Below are 6,000 nucleotides of genomic sequence, written 5' to 3' on the forward strand. Positions count from 1 at the left end.
AGCATCTTGAACAACAGATTGCTAGCACTGAATCTAGTTTTAAAAGAAACTCCTCTCTATCAAACTTGAACAAACTGACCAAACTGAAATATGAATTTAATGCAATACTGTCACAAAAAGCAGAATTTTCTTTATTTCGTGTGAGACAGAAGTATTTTGAAGAGGGGGATAAGGCAGGTAGGCTCCTGGCAAGATATATTAAGCAGAGGGAGGCCCTGACCACTATTTCAGCCGTTAAAGATGGTAATGGTCATCTCCTTTTTGAGCCCAAGAAAATTAATACAGTATTCAGTAACTTCTATATTGATCTGTACAGCCCGGAGTCAAATGCTTCAGAGACTGATATAAGAAATTTTATGCTACCTTTAAATCTTCCCAAAGTCACAGCCGATCAGCTTAAGTATCTGGATTCACCCATTACTATTGAGGAGTTAGTTGGGGTTATTAAACATCTTCCTTCAAGTAAGGCTCCAGGCTTAGACGGCTTTACAGCCGAGTTTTATAAATCATTTCCTGAAGAACTGGCACCTTTACTCCTAAACACCTATAATGAAGCCTATGAAATGGGCAGGCTTCCACCTTCGCTGTCAGAGGCCATTATTACGCTCATTTTGAAAAAAGACAAGGATGCTTCTGATTGTAAAAGCTACCGTCCCATAAGTTTGACCTCTTATGATAGTAAAATTTTATCTAAAGTTCTGGCCAATCGATTAAATCGAGTTATAACCTCACTCATTCATGCGGATCAGGTTGGATTTATACACTCGCGCTCCTCAGCAGATAATATTAGGCGACTGATTGACATCATGTGGGCAGTTCAGGATAGTCAGTCTCCTGTGGCGGCTATCTCGTTGGATGCCGAAAAGGCATTCGACAGAGTTGAATGGCGATATTTATTCACAACTCTGGAATGCTTTGGCTTCAGCAAAAGCTTTATTGACTGGATTAGGCTTATATACGTTCACCCCAAGGCTTCGGTACTTACAAATGGTATTATAGGTCCCTCATTTGAACTAGGCCGCGGCACTAGGCAGGGGGATCCTCTTTCCCCCCTTCTCTTCGCTCTTGCTCTTGAACCATTGGCAGTTGCTATACGCAGAGAACCCACAATTCCAGGTGTAGTCGTAGGGGGTGATTGTCATAAACTTATGCTGTACGCCGACGACATTCTTCTTTTCGTATCGGACCCAGAGCATTCCTTTAACTCTCTGTTCACAATAATTAACACTTTTTCAGATATATCTGGCTATAAAGTAAATTGGACCAAGTCGGAGGCCCTACCTCTAACTTGCTACTGCCCTAAGACCCTTTTTCCAACTGGCATGTTCTCTTGGCCTCAGAAAGGCATAAAGTATCTTGGTATCGTCTTCCCACCGCTGTTGTCAGACTTAATAAAAATAAATTTTGAACCTCTATTAAGTGGGATGAAAGCTGATGTTGACCGCTGGAGTCAGCTTTATCTCTCTATGTGGGGGAAGGTAAATATCATAAAAATGGTCTGTACACCCAAGCTTAACTATTTGTTGCAAGCTCTACCTGTCCATGTTCCTTTGAACTACTTTAAACAATTTGATCAACTTTGTAATTCATTTATTTGGAGCAACAAGAAGCCCAGACTTAATTTGAAAAAGTTACAGAGACCAGTGGATAAAGGTGGACTTGGGATGCCTAATTTACTCCATTATCACTATGCTTTTTCTCTCAGGCACTTGGCACATTGGTTTCTGCCCCCTGAGAAAGCACCCCCTTGGTTCCACCTTGAGAGCATGGCTTGTTTACCCTTTACACCGCTCTATAGTCTATCAACTAATCTTGGCCTTCTTAACCAGTCACACCCTATTCTGTCTCACTTGAAAGGAGTATGGAAGAAAATGTCAAAACTTTTTAAATTTGACCCCCACCTCAACCGGTCTGCTGGTATTTGGCATAATCCCAAACTCTGCATAGCAAAGTCGCCATTTTTTTGGAAGTCCTGGTATCAGAAAGGTATAAGAGTGTTGGGTGATCTATACGACAACAATGTATTGAAATATTTTGAAAAACTCATACAAGATTTTAATTTACCCCGGCAGGATCTTTAGAAATATTTGCAATTACGACATCTGTTGGTAAATACATTTGGCTCACCCACAAAGCCCCCCTTATGCTGTGATACTCTGGAGCACATTAAAAAAGTGTTTGGACGCGGACATGAGGCCTCAGTCTATTATAAGATGTTACTGTCATCCACAGATCTCAATATGCTATCCCTTAAAAGAACATGGGAAACTGATTTGAATCTCTGTTTTACGGAAGAAGAATGGGATAAAATTCTTAGGAATATGGCAAAATTGTCACGAGAATTACGGTCTAGATTGGTCCAATTTAAAATCCTGAACCGCGTATACTGGACCCCTTCTAGATTGCATAAAGTGGGATTAGCGGACTCTGATGCCTGTTGGAAGTGCCAGCATGATAGGGGCACACTTTTGCATATGCTCTGGGAATGTCCTAAAGTTCAAGTGTATTGGTCTTCTGTTCACACTGTTGTGGAGAGAGTCGCTGGTCAGGGAATTCCCTTTACTAACAAGCTGTATGTACTGGGAGATCCTTCAGTTTTGAGTTATTTGCCCTCCTCTCTCGCACAGTGGGTACAGACAGCCATCATGCTGGGGAGAAAACTTTTAGTAAGGGATTGGAAGGCCCCATCAACACCTACTTTCACCCAGTGGCATACCTCACTTAGACAACTGGCAGCATTTGAAAGATTATCATACAGACTGTTAAATAGAGTAGAGGATTATAATGACAAATGGGCCCCCTACTTTTCCTATATGGGTCAATGACGTTTCCAGCTCAGGTTTAACTTTAATCAGTAAGGTCAGTTGTAACCTTGTATAAGTGTATTGTTGGCATCTTTTTTGTTCTTGTTCTTCTTTTATGGTTTGTTTTGCTTTATATTGTCTATGTTTCAGTGCTTGCATTCCTAATTGGTCTAATGTGCAACATGGTATACTTTGTATGTTTTATTTTGTTAAAACCTAAATAAAGTTCAAGTCATAAAAAAAAAGATGGCGACGACCAGTGCTCTATATGTAGTGATGGATTAATTAGCGACAGCGATGGGAGTTATCATCATCTGATAGCGATATGGATTTTTTTAAAAGAGTTTCTTGACAACTACCAGACTTTTCACGGAATCCAGCCGTACTAGTTTGAGCCAAGGAGACCAAAAAGGGATGATGTCAGTTGAATCTGTCTGCTGCGGCACCACAGCCGTTGTAATGGTTATAAAAAGAAAGATTCAGAAAGTAAGAAACAAATGTTAGCAAAAGTATATTATTGTATTATCATTTGGAAATTTCATATTCTTTTATGCTTTTAGCACATGGAAGATGTATATTTGAAAGAACACCATACTTAATGTCTCTAATGGAGTAAGGTTAATGGGAATCAGATGCACTGCTGATCGGGAGATCTGTGATTCTGTGATCGATTATTCCGGTCTGGAAACTCAAAAGCCACAGAATGATGCAGTTAAAACATGCATAGGTTAAAATCACTTTAAAATGCATTTTATGTAATGTTACTTTTGTAGCTATGGTTGTGTTTAGCACTTAAAGAGTGTTGCCTTTTCAGAATTTATGTTTTAAGCGTTTACTTGTAGATCTTGTCTCGATTGGTTAAGTCTGAACTGAAAAGGGGGAAGCGCGTTACTTCTGCTCGTTCATTACGGCATTGGAAACGACAGAAGTAACACCGTGTCCGTGTCGGTTTTATCATTATTCCCCTTTTCAGGTAAGAGTTTTGACTGTTACAAGTTTTACTAACTATATGTGTGTTTACTAAGTTTGGAAGGTGAGCAGGGAATGTTTGTAATGACTGGAACAGCTTGAGTAAATATGACTTTGCTTAAAAAGTTATACTAGCTTAGTTTTCTGGTTAGCTGTGTCCCAGGTCATAGTTGCTGGCACTGTTGCGGGGAATAAATGTTTGGGTGAAATGTGGGGCATTCAGGGAGGAAGCATGCTGTGATTTATGAGGACATTATATTGTTTTAGTTAAAACAGAAATGTTAATGACTGTAATTTTTGTCAGAAAACAGTCCCAATTGACATGACTGATGTATTTTTCCAATGTAGCATATATATACGTGGCCTCTATATGGTATTGTTGTCATATAATTTTGTGTAAATATGAAAACATGTACCAGTCTTACTGTGAGGCACAAGGACATTTTTAGTAGCTTATGTGATGTATTTTTTCCTCATTGTATTATCATTTCTTTATTTGTCCATGTAAATTGTTTTTTTTAAATAACATTACGGCATTGGAAACGACAGAAGTAACACCGTGTCCGTGTCGGTTTTTTCATTATTCCCCTTTTCAGGGGTGTAACATTTCTGGAGGCACCGCTGGGATGAGTGAGGCAAGGGTTGACTTCTGCTAGGACCAGACGTCTCCAGCTCTCATTCAGCCCCCACTTTAACTTACCCAGGTAGACGAAATCTAGTGGACGACTGTGTGGTGGTTTGAGTGTCTACAGCCACCGGTATTGGCAATCTGAGGTGAACCAACGGCACCAGGAGGGCTACAACCAAGGTTTAGTAAACAAATTACCGCTATAACAGAACACTAAGTCACTACTGCAAAGAAGATGGAGTCAGCTGAGATAGAAACATTACAGCTGGAAATAATGGGACTTCTGTGTACACTGCCTGTCGAAAGCTTAAAAGAACTGTGTGATTTCCTCACCATTGCTGGTTCAAAATTTGAACATGTGAAAGGAAAGAACAGAGCATCGCTCATCTTAATGATTAGTAATCATCTACAAAGAGAAGAGTTAGAGACATTGGAGGATTTGGGAATGGCAGAGCTTCTCTGTTTTAAAGACAAATTAATTGAACTCCACACAGAGGCTACAGATATGCAAGAAAATAAAGTTGAAGCAGCACGATATGAAGAACAACTTGAATCTAACGAGACACAGGAAAATATTTCAACAGAAACCAGACCTTCCCATTCTCGTTTACCACTGCAGCCAAAAAGTACTCACGAGGAGAATGGAAGTAAAGTTCAGCCCACTGCACCCACCTCCAGAATGGTAGCTTCAGCTTTAGTTCAGACCCCTCCCCTGTAGCATAAAGAATTTAAAATAGCTGGACAAATTGGAGAACCAGGACAGAAAGATCGCCTCACATTTTCCAGCCTAGCACGGCAAATTGAACAAGGCCTTGTCAAAGGTTTTCCAGAAACAGAGATTGTTGATGCTGTCATAAGGGCTATTGTCCCAGGGATGCAGTTACATAGCTATTTAGAGGGGAAAAATGACCTTACACTGCCCACCCTGAGAAGAATACTGCGCTGTCATTATCAGGAGAAAAGCGCGACAGAATTATATAAACAGCTGTCATCAGAAGTACAGGGCGTTAAAGAGACTCCCCAGAGCTTTCTTATCTGCACTCTAGACCTAAGACAAAAGATTCTGTTTGCTTCCCAAGAGCCGGAGTCAGGCTTACGATATGATCCAGTATTGGTGCAGAACATGTTCCTTCATACAGTTATGACCGGTTTGCTGAACGAAAGCATAAAACGTGATCTCCAGCCATCCCTGGAACAAACTGGTGTTTCTGATGAACTTCTGTTTGAGAAACTAAACATTGCATGTGCCTATGAAAGTGAGAGGCAGGACAAGAAAAAAATGAGCGCACCAGAGCGGTCTGTAACAGTTCACTCTGCCCTGTCTGACCATATTGAGAAGAAAGACAGAGTAAGCCAGTCGAGCCACAGTAAAAGTCAAAAGTCTTTCAGAGCTGCAGGAGATGAAAGCAAATATAACTCTTCTTAAAGACCTCAAAGCTGAAGTGTCTTCTATTAAAGCATTCATGCAGCAACCCTCTTACTTACAGAGGCAGCACCCAAACCCAGTAGCAGGACCGGACTGCACACCACCTCAGTCTGCATCAGCCTACCACAACCTATCACTGGCACACGAGACTGCAGTACAGCACGGTTACCCTC

This window comes from Fundulus heteroclitus, unplaced genomic scaffold (assembly GCF_011125445.2).
Source record: "Fundulus heteroclitus isolate FHET01 unplaced genomic scaffold, MU-UCD_Fhet_4.1 scaffold_98, whole genome shotgun sequence".
Classification (NCBI taxonomy): domain Eukaryota; kingdom Metazoa; phylum Chordata; class Actinopteri; order Cyprinodontiformes; family Fundulidae; genus Fundulus; species Fundulus heteroclitus.